An 18,389-nucleotide genomic window follows, 5' to 3' on the forward strand; every position below is an offset into this window, starting at 1 on the left:
GCCCTTTTGCACTCCCTTGCGCCTGCGCACACACCGCACACACGTACCTGCACACACACTTGCACACACCGCACCGTACACACACACAGCTGGAGCAGACAGCCGATTTTCCGTCAAACAGAGCACATAAAAATGAGGTATATGCCATTCCCATACGGGACCCCAAATAAACAGCAAAGGCCAAGGCCCCTCCCACACCCCTGACCCAGGAGCAGAGGGAAGTCTCAGCTGCAGGGGGGAGCTTGTGTGTGTGTGGGAGCTCATGTGTGTGGAGCTCATGTGTGTGTGGGGCTCATGTGTGTGTGTGTGTGTGTGTGTGTGTGTGGGAGCTTGTGTGTGTGTGTGTGTGTGTGGGAGCTCATGTGTGTGTGTGTGGGAGCTTGTGTGTGTGTGTGTGTGTGGGAGGTCATGTGTGTGTGTGTGTGTGTGTGTGGGAGCTCGTGTGTGTGTGTGTGTGTGGGAGCTCATGTGTGTGTGTGTGTGTGTGTGTGGGAGCTCGTGTGTGTGTGTGTGTGTGTGTGTGTGTGTGGGAGCTTGTGTGTGTGTGTGTGTGTGGGAGCTCATGTGTGTGTGTGTGGGAGCTTGTGTGTGTGTGTGTGTGTGTGTGTGTGTGTGGGAGCTTGTGTGTGTGTGTGTGGGAGCTTGTGTGTGTGTGTGTGTGGGAGCTTGTGTTTGTGTGTGTGGGAGCTCATGTGTGTGTGTGGGAGCTGTGTGTGTGTGTGTGTGTGTGTGTGTGGAGCTTGTGTGTGTGTGTGTGTGTGAGCGCTTGTGTGTGTGTGTGAGCTCTTGTGTGTGGGGGAACTGATGTTTGGAAACGCTTGTGCCTGTGGAGGCCTGAGATACAGTTTCATTCAGCTCCCGCCATTCAGCCCTCACACACACACACACACACACACACACCATGTTCATAAGCCTGGCCTGGTTACTGCAGCGTTTGGGTTTTAGCGTTGCATAGACATTGATAAGCCTGGCCTGGTCACTGCAAAAAGGTGTCCTAATTACAGGCAGCTCTGAAGAAGGTGCTACAAGTGCTGTTGCCGGTTGCACAAAGTTAAGTTTTTCCCATAAAAATGAAAACGGTTTTCTCCTTAAGGTCTCCTTAACATTTTCCCTTAAGTATTTAAGGGTTTGTCCTTATCTTGTAAGAAATCCCTTAAACTGTTGCCCAAACGACCTTAGTAGTCTAACTAAGTGGAAAACCCTAAGGGATATCTGACTCTACCTTAACCAAATTATTAACTGAATTGATGCTGATAAATGAAGTATATTAACTACTTTTGACAATTCAAAATAAAACGTCTCTGTTAATATGCATTGTTGATATTTCATTGGTTTGCGGTAGGCTGGCATGTGTTGTTGTGTGGTTTTACGTGAGCTAACATGGTGTATTGTTATTGCGTGGTTTACGTAGGCTAACATGGTGTATTGTTATTGCGTGGTTTACGTAGGCTAACATTAACAATTGATGTGGATGTCTTGTTAGCCTATGAGCTTCGGTTCGGTTCGCTAGGCAAAATGTTGGTGCACTGATGACAGTCAGGATCATCTCTAATTTGCCAACTAGTATTGTTCAGTTCATGTATATAACATGCTTTACTTACTACCTGGATAATTTCCACGAATTCCATGAATGATAAGATCATTAAGCTTTACTGTGTTCGGTGGGTTAACCAACGGCATCGTGGCAAAGGCAGCTAGTAGCCTACAGCTGTTGAACAATCACCGTGGAAACTATAGAATTTTCGTGCCGGAAAATCCCTTTCAGTGCAGTAAATCCATAGCTTTCTCCTTAACTAAGGAAACATTTTAAGGTATTCTGTGCAACACCCTTAGTAAATCCCTTACCTAAGGAGAAATTACGCGCCAGGTTATTACAAATGACCAGACCCACGCTTCAAAATGTAGGGTCTGAAACTCCACCGTTGCGATGCTCCAGCGATGGGCGGGATGTCGGTTGTCTTTCCGATTCCTCTGCGCATAATAGGACAGCGCTGGGTCCCATCGTTTCCTGCCAGCCAGGCTAGTTGGCTGGTTCAAACTGTGGCAGCAAAAAGCAACTTTCGATGTCACACTGTTGGCGGCAACGTCATTTTTTTTTGTTTTCAGTAGCAGGGTGCAAGCCAAACCGTAGCAATGCCATCAATCATTATGTTAAGCCGCTAACGACTCTGCCAGCAGTGATTTGATTGACGATAGAGTTTAATTTTTCCAGTCACAAACCAGCGGAGAGTTGCTAGACTAGCCCTGGCGGCAAATGTAATTTGCCGCTGGGGCATGTCTAGATTTCAAACTACTTAAGGGTCATGCCAAGGGAAAAAAACTTAAGGTGCTTTATGCAACGACCCACTGTGGTCCTTATCATTATAAAAAGGCGGCCATCATTTGTGACTGACTGCACAGAAACACACCCAAAGTCTTCTCTCTAAATGACTGCATCATGTGTGACTGATTGTGCAGACACACACCCAAAGTCTGCTCTCTAAACGACTGCATCATTGGTGACTGACTGCACAGACACACACCCAAAGTCTGCTCTCTAAAGGAAACAGCTGCATCATGTGTGACTGACTGTGCAGGCACACACCCAAAGTCTGCTCTCTAAACGACTGCATCATTTGTGACTGACTGCACAGACACACACCCAAAGTCTGCTCTCTAAAGGAAACGACTGCATCATGTGTGACTGACTGCACAGACACACACCCAAAGTCTGTTTTTCCTTCAAAGGAACGATTCTTCGCATCATGTGGGGACTGATCAGCAGAGGCAGAGTGGAGCAGCAGGTCCTTCATCTGTCACTGCACTTCTGCACCATTTGCTTACCATGAAACACACATCAACATAGTGCCCCTTACCATGAAACACACATCAACAGACATAGAAATGCACAGGGAAGTTGCTTAACAATATTTGGTCTGGTCTTTGAGACGTTTGGCTGTGGAACATTTTTATTTGTATGAATTTACATTTGGAAAACCTCCAGCACCTTTTCCACATGACTGCACTGATGCCTGGTCTCTGTCCCTGACACACTCACACACACACACACACACACACACACACACACTATCCCTGAGTGGTCTGGAGAGTTCCTCAGCCTTGACCTGCCCATGATTGATTTAGCACAAAAACAACAACAAGGGCAGCGTCAACAATAACAAGCAGAACAGACGGAGTGTGTAAACATGCTCCACATAACGACCTCATGAGCACACACACACACACACACACACACACACACAACGATCTCATGAGCACACACACACACACACACACACACACACACACACACACACATAATGATCTCACAAGCACATATCAGCAAAATAATTCAAATCCATTTCAATCAAGCTCATGAGATTATTCTGCTAAAACCTTCTGGGCCAGGGGAAGCCACAGGCAGAAATACACACACACACACACACACAGATACAAACACACACACACACACACACACACAGACACAAACACACACACACACAGACACAAACACACACAGATACAAACACACACACACACACACACACACACAGACACAAACACACACACACACAGACACAAACACACACAGATACAAACACACACACACACACAGATACAACACACACACACACACACACACACAGACACAAACACACACAGATACAACACACACACACACACACAGATACAAACACACACACACACACACACACACACACAGATACAAACACACACACACACACACAGATACAAACACACACACACACACACAGATACAAACACACACATACACACACAGATAAACACACACACACACACACAGGATACAAACACACACACACACACACACAGATACAAACACACACACACACACACAGATACAACACACACACACACACACACACACACACAGACACAAACACACACACACACACACACACAGACACAAACACACACATACACACACACACACAGAGATACAAACACACACACACACATACAGATATGGCTGCTTGAGTGTACAGACCCAATCCATACAAAGCTTATCCTTGCTGACTGGGGGTCAATCAATGGCCCCGAGGTATTGTGTGTGTGGGTGAGAGAGACAATGGAGCTGGATCACAAGGGCCACTCACACACACACACACACACACACGCTTCTCTCTCCGACTACGACACACACAACTCTTAACAAAACATTAATTAGGAGCGTTACTCTCTTTCTCTCTCTCTCTACCTTTCTCTCTCACTCTCTCTGTCACTTGCTTTTTCTGTTGGACGGGGTCTTTGGTCATTCACTCATTCTGTCCAGCTGGGTGACAGGTCTTCAATGTGTGAGAGAGAGAGAGTGTGTGTGTGTGTGAGAGAGGTCTTCAATTAGGTAATTCAGATTTTATGACTGTTGGGTCCAAAGCCGTACATCAGGGACAGCACTGAATGACAATCTCCCTACCCCCCACTACTGAGACCCTCTGTGCACACACACACACTCTCTCTCTCTCACACACACACTATCTCTCTATCTCTCTCACACACACACACACTCTCTCTCTCTCACACACACCTCTCTCTCTCTCTCACACACACACACTCTCTCTCTCACACACACACACACACTCCTCTCACACACACACACACTCTCTCTCACACACACACACAGACACATGAAGCACTGCTACCCCCCCCACTCACACACACTCACCCTGTCCCCCATTAGATGACCTCACTGCCCTCACTCCACTGCCCCTACTACGCTTGCACACACACACACACACATACACCACACACACATGTACGCACACACACACGTACACACCATACACACCCACTGACACACACACACACACAGACACACACACTCTCACACACACACATAATGACTCATTAATATTATTATTCTTCTTACATTATTATTGGGACAAAGACGAGTACACACACACACACACACTCACACATGTACGCACCATACACACACACACACATGTACGCACCATACACACACACACACACACACACACTCACACACACACACACTCTCACATGTACGCACCATACACACACACACACACATGTAACGCACCATACACACACACACGCATCTATGCACACACACACACACACGTATAATGCATCCATACACACACACACACATTCTAATATGCATCTATACATACACACACACATTCACACGTAATGCACCATACACACACACACACACACGTATCGCACCATGCACACACACACACACACACACGCACGCATCTATACACACACATACACACACACACGTACACGCCTTATACGCACCACACACACACACACTCACGTATGCGCGCATACACACACATATATGCGCACCTATACACACACACACACAAACACACACACACACACACACACACATTAATGCATACACACACACACACAAACGTGCACACACACACACGCACACACACACACACACAAACGTACACACACACACACAAACGTACACACACACACACACACACAAACACACATGTACGCACCATACACACCCACTGACACACACACACACACACACATACAAACACACACAAACGTACACAAACACACACACACACACAAACACATGTACGCACCATACACACCCACTGACACACACACACCCATACAAACACACACAAACACATGTACGCACCATACACACCCACTGACACACACACACCATACAAACACATGTACGCACCATACACACCCACTGACACACACACACACACACACCCATACAAACACACACAAACGTACACAAACACACACACACACAAATACACATGTACGCGTCATACACACCCACTGACACACACACATTGCCACAGCCCATATATAATGCAGTTAATTTGAGGGTTGAGGATCTGTCTTGACAGTCTTTTGATTTTTTATTGGCTTGCACATACCTTAATAGGCTAGCCAGGTGCTTCAGTTCAATATGTGCTGTTTCAGGTTTGCTGTGGATGTGACTGAAGTGCGGGCAAAGTTTGCACAGAAATATACGATTTTTTCCATCCTCACCGACCTTGTCATAAAACTTGTTTAAATGATCATACGACGCCTCCCTGCTGCTTTGTCGTCTACATCAGCCTTTCTCAAACTTCTTTGACCTGAGGCCCAGTCAAGGCATACTTTGGGGTCATGAACCCACCCCCTCCTCCCACCCCCCATCAAATTATCATAATGATATCACAATTATTATTTTTATACTATATGGCTATACATGCACTACTGGCAAAAAGAAGGGAGGTGGACTGGTGCTGTACATTAACAATAGATGGTGCAATCCCGGACATGTAACAGTGAAGGAGACTGTATGCTGTAAGGATGTGGAGTTACTAGCGGTCAGTCTCCGTCCGTACTACATACTAGGGAGTTCTCGCACGCAATTGCTGTCTGTGTTTACGTTCCACCTCGAGCTCTTCCGGATACAGCATGTGGCGTCATCCCTCCCACAATCGCCAAGGCTTCAAACCCAACACACTGGCGCCTTTTTGTGATCTCTGGCGACTTCAATCACATAACACTGGATTCCACACTCACAAATTTTTACCAGTATGTTGACTGCCCTACAAGGAAAAACAGGACAATAGACCTCATGTATGCAAACGTGAGGGATGCATACAGTGCAAACCCCCTTCCCCCTCTGGGTAAGTCAGACCACAACTGTATAGATATGCGACTGACACTTTAGCTGGTAAGTATTCACTTAACTTTATAAACATTTTGTTACGTTACAGAACCCAGCTACCCAGGATATCCTTACATCTCCCTTATTCAGTAAACAAAAACAGATTCACTGTGCACTCTTAAACATAAAAATAAATAAATAATAATTTGGTGCCAGAGGTTGCCAGTACTTAGCACACCGTAGGAGGACGGTCTTTACCACCGCCTCATAAACAACAGACTGTGTCACGATTATTTTAGTCTAACCTGAGCATGAGAACATGACATAAATAAGGCTACACATTACCTGGTATTAAACAGAACTCATGACCAGATACTAAGGCTATTAACACATTACCTGATGTTAACACTTTTAACTGATCATAAATAAACTTATTATAGCTCAACTGTGTACTGTGTACTCATTAGCTTACAGCCTTCTGCTATAGATCAAGTCTGTCAGGGGCTTTTCTAATGCGTCTCTCTGGAGCTGCCTCTGGCTCCGTCATGACAGGTGCATTCTCCTCTAAAACCCCTGGCTGATTGTCCGTCATGACAGGTGCATTCTCCTCTAAAACCCCTGGCTGATTGTCTGCTACTGTTCCATGCTGTGCATGTTTCTCCCTGTTCTCCTCTATTGGAGGAACTGCATTGCTGGCCTGTGTTTGCTGTCTGTTATGGTAAGTAAGGCAAGTGGCACAGTCATTGATCATCTCTGCTATGTCACAATTCATGCCTGGCCAGTAAACAGTCTGTCTGTGTTCAGTCCTTGTGCTGGTCTGGCCCTTGACAGAGCATCAGCCACTACCAGGTATTTCCCCAGCTTGTATGACAGTTCATAGGTATACTTCTGTAGACGCATCATCATACGCTGGATGCGTGGTGTCATCTCATTCAAGTGCTTTTTACTGATAGTTATGAGTGGCTTGTGGTCGGTCTCAAGTTCAATGAATGGCAAGCCAAAGACATAAGAGTGGAACTTGTCACAGCCAAAGACGACCCCTAGACACTCTTTTTCTATCTGCGCATATCTTTGTTCTGTTTCTGTCATGGATCGTGCAGCATAAGCCACTGGTTTCCAAGCCCCATCATGATCCTGCACCAAGACGGCCCCCAGTCCATCTTTTGAGGCGTCCGTGGAGATTCGCGTCTTCCTACTTGGATCAAAAAAGGCCAACACTGGCTCTGTGCTTAAAATGTCCTTGATTTCTTTCCACTCTTTGTCATGTGTTTGGTGCCAGGACCACTCTGTGTTTGACTGCAGGAGCTGGCGGAGAGCAACAGTCTTTGCAGCAAGATTAGGCACAAATCTTCCCATGTAGTTCACCATCCCTAATGCTCTTTGTACCGCCTTCTTGTCCGTTGGCTGGGGCATGTCAGTCACCGCTTTAATTTTGTTCATGTCCGGCTGTACTCCTGCCGGTGTCAGTCGATCCCCAAGAAATGTGACTTCTTGTGTGCTGAACGGGCATTTCTCCTTGTTCAATCTGAGCCCGTACTTGTGGACTCTCTGAAGTGCACTGTGCACTCTGCTGTTGAGCTGTCCTGGGGTCTCCGCCCATATTATGACATCATCAATATAAACCCTGACCCCCTCCAGTCCTTCAAACCACTGTGCCCCAGCCATCTCACTCAGGATCTCTTCCCTCTTGGGAATTTGATATTGTTCTCTGAGGATGTTCTCATTGAGGTCTTTTGGGTCCATGCATATTCTGAGAGCTCCATTTGGCTTCCTTACGCAGACCATTGAGTTGACCCACTCCGTGGCTCCCTCGGTGGGTTGAACAACACCATTCTGTCCAGTTCTTTGCAAAGATCTTGTCTCAGCGGAACAGGAATTCGACGTGGAGCATGCACCACAGGTCTAGCATTATCCTTTATTTTAATGCTGTATGTGAACGGCAGCACCCCTATGCCATCAAAAATGTTGGGGTACTGCGCTTCCCAGTTGTCTGCTTGTGATGTGGTGACTTTTCTCTCTGTCTTGTCAAGGTTTAGAACACGCTTAACAAGTCCCATTTCCTCACAAGCTTGATCTCCCAGTAGGGAGTCCTTCCCTTTTGGCACTATCACAAACGGTAGATTTCTCTTGATGTGCTTGTTCTGGACTTGTAACCTGCAGACGCCCTGTGTTTCAATCATTTGTCCATTGTAAGCTCTCAATCCCACTTTTTTGTTTTTTATGACTGGCTTGTGGTGCAGAGCTTTGAAGTCTTTCAATGTGATAAGATTTGCCATAGCTCCTGTGCAAGTTTCATGTGAATCTCTGTGCCATTCACTGTAAGTGGCACAATCCACCTGTCTGCATTTATTGTGTTCACACTAACTTCCAGCGTGGCCCCATTTTCCACAGTGACAGTGTCAGTATAGAATATGTCATCCTCATCATATCCTTGTTCACTCTCTTCCATCATATTAATTTGTTTCTTTTCACTAGCAGATAGGCACACTTTTGCAAAATGATTTTTTCCTCTGCACTTCGAGCAAACTTTGCCATATGCGATGTTTCCCACCGCAGCGCCTATAGTTCATGACGTCGTCTGATCATGCTTCACGCGCATGACTAGAACGTTCCCCCTCTGAGCGAGGTGTGCGAGCTCTGACCACCCTGTCTACACCCACTGGTGCTTCAGTAGTAACAGATGGCTTCTCAAAAATCTTTATCTGCTTCTCAGTCTGTTCGCTAACTCTGCACATTCTGATTGCATCTTCTAATTTCAGACTGTCCTCCCTTAGCAGGCACCTTTTTATTGTGTATTCCAAAAACTATCTGATCGCGTAGTATGGAGGACTGCCATAGTTACAGGATTGCACTTTCAGCCTTAGATCATACGAGTCAAACGATTCCTCTTGCTGTTGTATGCAGCAACGAAACACATGTCTCTCGTATACTTCTTCTTCGGACTACAGTATGCATCAAACTGTTCCAGAACTTTGTTCAGTTTATTTTTATCTCCAGCCTCCGTAAACTCAAATGTATTGTATATTTCTATCGCTTGTGTCCCTGCTATCGTAAGTAACAATGCTACTTTCCTCTCACCGCTCTTGTCGTTGGCGCCAGTTGCAGTCAAATAAAGTTGAAACGCCTGTTTAAACTGTTTCCATGCATAGTCAATATTTCCTGTGAGCTTCAATGGTTCTGGTTCCATCCCGTCTTTCTCACACAGACATTAACTATTTAAACTTTTACTCCTGGTACCATGTATAGATATGCGACTGACACTTTAGCTGGTAAGTATTCAACTAACTTTATTAACATTTCGTTACGTTACAGAACCCAGCTACGGTGGCCTCTTAGGAACATAATAGTGTCTTGCAGGATATCCTTACAACAACCTCATCCATCTCCAGCCAATGTACAAGCCCAAAGTACAGAGGCTACCAGCTGCCACAAGCACCCAATAACCCAATTTCCCAATAACAAGCCTTGGATAACCAGCAATGTCAAAACCCTTCTTAACAGGTAAAAGATGGCGTTCAGAGAGGGGGACATGGCAGAGCTGAGGCGCGTGCAAGGGGAACTCAAATTCAAGCTGAAGGAGGCTAAGGAGGACTACAGAAGGAAGGTGGAACAGAAGTTGCAGGAAAACAACATGAAGGAGGCATGGGACTGCATGAAGATTATCACTGGCCTGAAGAAGAGCAGCAGCTCTGTGGAGGGGGACCTGGACAGGGCAAACCAGTTGAACCACTTCTATAACAGGTTTGACTGCCCTGCTCCATCTCCAATGGGAGTGGTCTGTCCACCACCCCCTGCAGACTCAGGCACTGCTCTTGTTTGCGTGCCTGCCCTACCCCCACCTTCCAGCCTCCAAGTCTCTCCAGCTCTGCATCCTGGTGACACCCAACGACCTAAGCCACCATCACCTCACGCCCTGCCCCCGCCTGATGCCTCCTTGCTTGTGCCTGCTGAGGCGCCCAAGACTATGGCAGCCTTGACAGGGACATCAAAGAGGTGGTCATCCCCCAGCTCCCACCCCCCCTCAATACCAGTGCAACACTCAACCCCATCATCACTGGATATTGCACCCCTCCCACACACGGTGATAACGAACAATGAGGTGACAACGACCTCAGTCAACAGCCATCAGACACACAGATCCCAGATGCACCCCTCCCCTCCCCTCCCCTAACACCATCATCACAACAGATCAAGTGAGAGCCCAACTAAAGAAACTGCACACGGGTAAGGCAGCGGGGCCTGTGTCCAAGGCTACTCAAGGCCTGTGCTGCTGAGCTGGGGGAGCCACTGAAGCACATCTTTAATCTGAGTCTACGCCTTGGACAAGTTCCAACACTGTGGAAGACATCAGGTCTCACCCCTGTCCCAAAAAAGCCACATCCTAGTGAGCTTAATGACTACAGACCTGTCGCTCTAACATTACATGTGATGAAGACAATGGAGCGAATTCGTCTTAGGTATGCTCAGACCCCAGATGCACGCCATTCACTAGACCCGTTACAGTTTGCATACCAGGAGAAAGTGGGCGTGGACGATGCCATCATCTCACCTGGACAACCTGGGGAAAAGTGCTGTGAGAATCATGTTCTTTGATTTCTCAAGTGCTTTTAACACCATCCAACCCCTCAGACTGGGAGACAAGCTCTTGCAGATGGGTGTGGACACTCACCTGGTAACCTGGATCACAGATTACCTGACGGAGTGACCACAGTTCGTCAGACTGAAGAACTGTCTCTCTGACACTGTGATCAGCAGCACCGGAGCGCCACAGGGAACTGTGCTCTCACCAGTCCTGTTCACCTTGTACACATCTGACTTCAGCTATAACACTGAGTCATGCCACATGCAGATGTTTTCTGACGACACTGCAATTGTGGGGTGTATCAGGAACGGGCAGGAGGAGGAGTACAGGAGCCTGGTGGAGGACTTTGTGCAATGGTGCAAACTCAATCACCTTCAACTCAACACTTCAAAGACCAAGGAGATGGTGGTGAATTTCCGCAGATCTAAGCCCACTCTGCTACCAGTCTCCATTGATGGGGTCAATGTCGAGGTGGTAAGCACCTACAAGTACCTGGGTCTCCACCTGGACAATTAACTGGACTGGTCAGCCAACACTGATGCACTCTACAAGAAAGGGCAGAGCAGGCTGTACTTCCTGAGGAGGCTGCGGTCCTTCAATGTGTGCAGTAAGCTCCTCAGGATGTTCTACCAGTCTGTTGTTGCCAGCGTCCTCTTCTATGCAGTGGTATTTTGGGGAGGAAGCACAAAGAAGAAGGATCGGGGCCGAATTGACAGGCTGGTAGGAAAGCTGGCTCTGTAGTGGGAGCTGAACTGGAGTGCATCGCTTCACTATCTGACAAAAGGACCCTGAACAAACTGATCAACATCTTGGACAATGAGTGTCATCCACTCCACTATTGTTAAGCAGAAGAGCCTGATCAGCTGGAGACTTCGCTCACTGCCTTGCACAACAGACAGACTGAGGAAGTCATTCATCCCCAGGGCCATTGAACTGTTTAATGCATCACTTAACGGAAGAGGAGAAATAGACTTCTCCACATAGTCTGTCTGCCTCTTCACCACCTCCAATGTCTTGAACTGTCTGTCCACTAGTCACTTTACATTTGTCTTCTGCCTCACTGTTTGCGCGCTGTATTAGCACATATGCACAACTAGGGATGGCGAAATTTTAAAAAAATCTTAACCGGCCACTGAGCCTCATTAACCGGTTAAAGTCAGTCACCGAAAATTCTATAACTGCCATTTATGATACCCGTGTCCTGTCGCGCGTCTTTCTCTGCCCGTGAAACAAGTAATCCCCATTTTAGAATGGTTAGGCTCAAAATCACACAATGTTAGTTCGTGCCCTTTGTATTATACATTTTCCCCAATCATTGTCCACTACTTGTGGAGGAATAAGGATTTTGTTTTGGGAGAAAAATAATTGCTTTCCACCCGCCAAGACAGGCACATTACGCTTCAACGTCGACCTTCCATGCAACGTGACACCGAAGCTCGGGCTATAAAAGCTCCGTTACAAAGTCACAAACGGAGAACGCTACATTTGGTGGTGTTACAGGAAAGTATATTAACCAAGCGTCTTCGTAAAAAACTTACCGATTGCCAACAGCCTCTGTAGCGTGCTGCACAAAATCCTTTGCAATAAGTTCCTGTCGTCATGCCATTTAAGTACAGATGAATAATAAAACACAACAAGTAGGCATATGCTAAGTTGGTCTTCGTGTCTTCGTTTGCCATTACATTGTTACAGTTATCATCATGCCATAGTCAACACGCAGCCACTAACAAGCAGTGAAGTCTGGCTGGCATTTGGGAGCTTTAAAGGGACACTCCAGCCATTTGCATTAGGCTTTGCATTGTTAGAAACCCAGTCATACTTTTGAATGGTCATGCAACACTCTCTCATTTCCCCTGGGCCGGGGAGAAATCTGTATCCACCTCTTTACACTTCCTCCCACAATGATGCAAAATCGTCATTTTCGTCATTGTCGGAGGAAGTGTAAGAGGGGTGGATTTCTGTTGAGACTACAAGCGCTAGTTCCCACCCTTTCAACCCATAGGGAGTTGGACCTAATGCGCTAACAGACCTATCACAGATCAGTGCCAGTGCTTTTGGTAGAGAGCTGCAGAGACCTGCAGAAAACATGGCCGAAGGTACCGAATACGCAGACGGATGCAATGTGGAGGACTGGGATTTTGATGAAGATATGGTAGAAAAGGATGTTCGTGGCTATCTTTATGAGCCACAATATAGCGACGAGCAGCTGAGGGCTATGGAGGAACAGGAGGCGGCTGAAGCTGCTGCCACAACAGCCGAGACAGACGACCTGCCTGCCGCGGACGAGGAGCCCGCAATGGCTCGAGCTGGGGCGAATTGGTGGTGCCTGTGCTCTAACTGTGCGCCAATGGACACAGAACAAGAGTCTGTCTGCTGCTGAGAATTCCAGCGATGCCAATTTCTTCTGGACGAAATCACGGAATCGGAGGATGACACAGACGTGTGTGTTGTTGATCACCCGAGTTTCGCACCCCATATGGATAGTGGCGTCCTGGGAGACTTTAGAATACCTAAGGTCAACAGGAAACGGCAGCCAAAGCCTACAGGGCCAAATGGACGTCTTTCTGTAAAGTAAGTTTATTTTCTTTGTTACTATGTCAAGGAGTAATCTTGCTAACACGCTAACGTGGCATGTTCATTGCACAAATAGCTTGCAGTTATGCTAGCTACTGTGGCACGCTAGGCTATAAGACCATCGCTCACTTTGTGTTCAATGTTTTGTCCAGACAATTTCTTCTAACAGCCTACCAGCACTTTCTTGAGTGGGTCCTACAAGGAGAGAGATTGGGCAGAGGTCGTCATGTCGTGTTACCTGCTTGTGTCGTGCTGGCTATCCACCAGAAATACACAGCTCCAGACGGCCAGTCCTGCGGGCACCAAGAAGCGGAGGACTCTCGAGGAGCTATAGTTTCATTGTTTGTATATAGTCATTCAACAGTTGTATTGTTTGTATATTATAGTTATTTAATTAAATGCTTAAAATGTACGTTGTTGTAGTTGTTTCTTAGTAGTGTTGCTCCAAGTGTATTCGAGTTATTGAACGACCAACATTTCAAAACTGGAACTACCTAGCTACTGTTGCCTCAGATGACAACAGAATGGTGGTCATACCTATAATTTCTATAAATTATTAAGTATTACAAGTATACATTGCATTATAAGCTTGTTGCATATCAGTTACCTCCTTCCAAGTTTATGATGCTAAACTTTGTTGAAGGCAGACAGGAGAGCACGAGTGACATTTTGTTTTTAATTCACAAAGAAAGAATTGGGTCATGAACATCAAAACATACAAATAAAATTATCCACACTATAAAAAAGAGGTATTGACCCTGTGATTGAGTATGTATAGTAAGGTGCTCAATGGCAGTGCAAACAGGTAAGGTAGTGCAAGGATAAGGTCAAAAGACCATATAAGACAGACATAAGACATGGTAATATTACAAAATATTTGTGAGGAATGGGTTAATGTAGAGCTGACGTCTCAGAAGCGGCTCTTGAATGATGATGTTGCAGTTTGACGGCTTTGGGACAGAGGCAAAGGAGGTTGTGGTTGGGACACGGGCAATGTTAGGGGGCAAAGGAGGTTGTGGTTGGGACAGGGGCAATGTTAGGGGGCAAAGGAGGTTGTGGTTGGGTGAGTGAAGCGGTTGAGTCCTTGAATGTTATGTTTGGGTTGCGTCTGTTTTCTATGACCTTCTCAATTAGTGTCTAGATGAACTTGGTGGTGTGTGGCTTATAGATTTTCTTGACTATCCATTGCTTTGACTTTTTGCAGAAGACCTGCTTGACGCGTGGTTCTCCTATAAATGACAAGGATTATAATGATTACACAGATGCCTGAATAAAGATTTGACTAGTAGATGTCTCTCCACAGGAATAGAATGAACTTTTCAGCAAAGTATGCATTTTGAGTTAGCTGTGAACATGCTACTTATGGTTATTTTAGTATTTAGAGTACATGAAAACACACCTGTTGCCATGGTGGCTTGTTCTCGTGCCACAATGTTCTCATTATGTTCCATGATGGCGAGGTAGGCCCTCTCCCTCGTAGGAGAAGGCCTGGTATTTAGGGAGGTACTTCAGGAGAGCTCTGTGAAAGATCTCCAGTGGCCCTGTGTGAAAAGGAGAATATATAGTACTAATTAAACATGTTCAATAGGATATGTTCAAAACATGTGGGTATAAAGGGTGTCAGTTCTTACCAGTATGTTTGAAGAGGGCCATCTTCTGAAGATCTTTCAAAAGCCTTTTTTCAAAGATGAGCGACGTCAGGTCCTGATATGCCACCGAGTCCTTCTTCAGCCACATCCTCTTCTTCTGCTCCTCAGCTGTTAGAGGAGCATGGTCACAGTGATGCCGCTTTCCATCCGTGTCAGTCCATCGATGTTCATTGACCACATGGTGTGGAATGCACTTCCACCTGTTTTGTAGTGCCTTTCATCTGTTTCACCAACTTCAATGCTGGCACTGGTATCAAGGCCAGGCGTACTTGGGCATGGTGACTATAAAACAAACAAGAGGTTTCTTTTCAAACTATATTCCACTAATGTTACGGGCAGTCGGACACCATCCTTAACATAAAGGGGAGACGCACACAGATCAGCTCGTATCAAAAATAGGGGTATGTTTATTTAACAGATTGGGTATCAAAATAATAAGTAGGTTAACAATAACTAGCAACTACGATAGCGGAACGCTTTCTACTGCCGGGTGGACGGCTAGACGGAAGTCAATGAGACAGCAGGCTCGGATGTCATCCTCTGTGTGCGCCCCCTCAGGAGCGGTCCTAGAGTCCTTTTATAGTGCAGGTAGGCCTCGCTCAGGTGTGGCTCACCTGCAATTAAGTACAGGGGAAGACACTGCACCCAACAGGGGTCGCCAAACACATGTAGGAGCAAACACAAGAGCTGGGGGACGTAACAACTAATTTAAATCAGACAGTAGTCTTAGATATACTAGAGATAGGTAGAGGTAGGTGTAGTGGTGAAATAAGAGATGGGTAGAGGTAGGTGTAGTGGTGAAATAAGATGGGTGGTAGGTAGAGGTAGGTGTAGTGGTGAAATAAGAGATAGGTAGAGGTAGGTGTAGTGGTGAAATAAGAGATGGGTGAGAGGTAGGTGTAGTGGTGAAATAAGAGGTGGGTAGAGGTAGGTGTAGTGGTGAAATAAGAGGTGGGTAGAGGTTGGGTGTAGTGGTGAAATAAGAGGTGGGTAGAGGTAGGTAGAGGTGGGTGTAGTGGTGAAATAAGAGGTGGGTAGAGATAGGTGTAGTGGGGGTAGAGGTAGGTGTAGTGGGGGTAGAGGTAGGTAGAGGTGGGTGTAGTGGTGAAATAAGAGGTGGGTAGAGATAGGTGTAGTGGTGAAATAAGAGGTGGGTAGAGGTAGGTGTAGGTGTAGTGGGGGTAGAGGTAGGTGTAGTGGGGGTAGAGGTGGGTAGAGGGGGTGTAGTGGTGAAATAAGAGGTGGGGGTAAGAGGTAGGTGTAGTGGTGAAATAAGAGGTGGGTAGAGGTGGGTGTGGGTGTAGTAGTGGTGAAATAAGAGGTGGGTAGAGGTGGGTGTAGTGGGGGTAGAGGTGGTAGAGTAGGTGTAGTGGTGTAATAAGAGGTGGGTAGAGATAGGTGTAGTGGTGAAATAAGAGGTGGGTAGAGATAGGTGTAGTGGGGGTAGAGGTGGGTAGAGGTAGGTGTAGTGGTGAAATAAGAGGTGGGTGTAGTGGTGAAATAAGAGGTGGGTAGAGGGGGTGTAGTGGGGGTAGAGGTGGGTAGAGGGGGTGTAGTGGGGGTAGAGGTAGGTGTAGTGGTGTAATAAGAGGTGGGGGGTGTAGAGGTGGGTAGGGGGGGGGTAGGGGGTGAAATAAGAGGCTAAACTGCAGTAAGGAAAAGCGCTACTGGATGTTTTTATTTTGTCTCCTCCTCCTCCTCATCATATGTGTCTCCTCCTCCTCCTCATCATATGTGTCTCCTCCTCCTCCTCATCATATGCGTCTCCTCCTCCTCCTCATCATATGCGTCTCCTCCTCATCATCATATGCGTCTCCTCCTCCTCATCATATGTGTCTCCTCCTCATCATCATATGTGTCTCCTCCTCCTCATCATATGCGTCTCCTCCTCATCATCATATGCGTCTCCTCCTCCTCATCATCTGTGTCTCCTCCTCCTCATCATATGCGTCTCCTCCTCCTCCTCATCATCATATGCGTCTCCTCCTCCTCCTCATCATCATATGTGTCTCCTCCTCCTCATCATATGTGTCTCCTCCTCATCATCATATGCGTCTCCTCCTCCTCCTCATCATCATATGTGTCTCCTCCTCCTCATCTTCATCATCATATGATAATGGTGAAGATTACTGTTTACTAGTGGTATGGCTACTAGTAGTAGATAGTTCCCTGAGTGCATACACTCTATTGGGAAGTGCATTGAATGTATTGAGTGGTGGATAAACTATCAAGAGGTGGATAAACTATTTCTGAAATTCAGTGGTGGATAAACTGTGTTTACTTGCGATTAGCCTCCACTGCAGCCATGATTAGAGATAATATTATTTAGGCTACTTACAAACTGTTCTTGTAAAGTTCAATAACGTTAAAACATTTGAATAGCGTTAAACTAACACAGTAAAACATGGTGGATTTACATAGCTAATAGCAAACTTATGCAGCTAACACACAATGGACCGCGATATTCATAACTGTCTAGCGTTACATTGCTAACTTTGCTTCCCGTTGCTGGCAGTGGAGTTAAGCGAGGCAGCAAGCGACCAAAACATACAAGATATTTACTTTATAAAACAGCCAAATCATATGAGATGTGCTGCTTTACAGCAGGCGACTATATCAGTGTGTTCTCAGTGAGAAGTAGAGTCGAGTCAGAAAAACTTACCTCCAGGCAAAATCGTTTAAGCGCCTTCTAGCACTGCTAGTTCAGAAGTTCCTGGCTGTTCATCGACATCATCTGGCAAGGTAAATAGCTCGGCGGATTGCGGTTTTTCTAGCGGGTCTCTTCACTCCTAAGGGGGTTCTTCTGCCTTGAAATGTAGACTGCATCTATGAAAATTTACTCGTGTATTTTCCTTGTGCTGGCTGAACATCCAGGTAACATGCAAGTGCACACCATTTCGAAACACAAACGAGGAGTAATTCACTAATGTGTCTTCACTAG

The 18,389-nt window shown here is 46.2% G+C and overlaps 1 long non-coding RNA gene across 1 annotated transcript; it reads right to left on the reverse strand.

The window, feature by feature from the left end:
- Positions 1–14,840: 14,840 nt before the first annotated feature.
- LOC125294167 lies at positions 14,841–15,478 on the reverse strand. Its single transcript, XR_007193498.1, has 3 exons — positions 15,431–15,478; positions 15,199–15,340; positions 14,841–15,028 (listed from the first exon to the last, which is right to left on the reverse strand). It is a non-coding gene; the product is annotated as an uncharacterized LOC125294167 (long non-coding RNA).
- Between the last annotated feature and the right edge of the window lie 2,911 nt (positions 15,479–18,389).

This window comes from Alosa alosa, chromosome 5, assembly GCF_017589495.1.
Source record: "Alosa alosa isolate M-15738 ecotype Scorff River chromosome 5, AALO_Geno_1.1, whole genome shotgun sequence".
NCBI classification, from domain to species: domain Eukaryota; kingdom Metazoa; phylum Chordata; class Actinopteri; order Clupeiformes; family Clupeidae; genus Alosa; species Alosa alosa.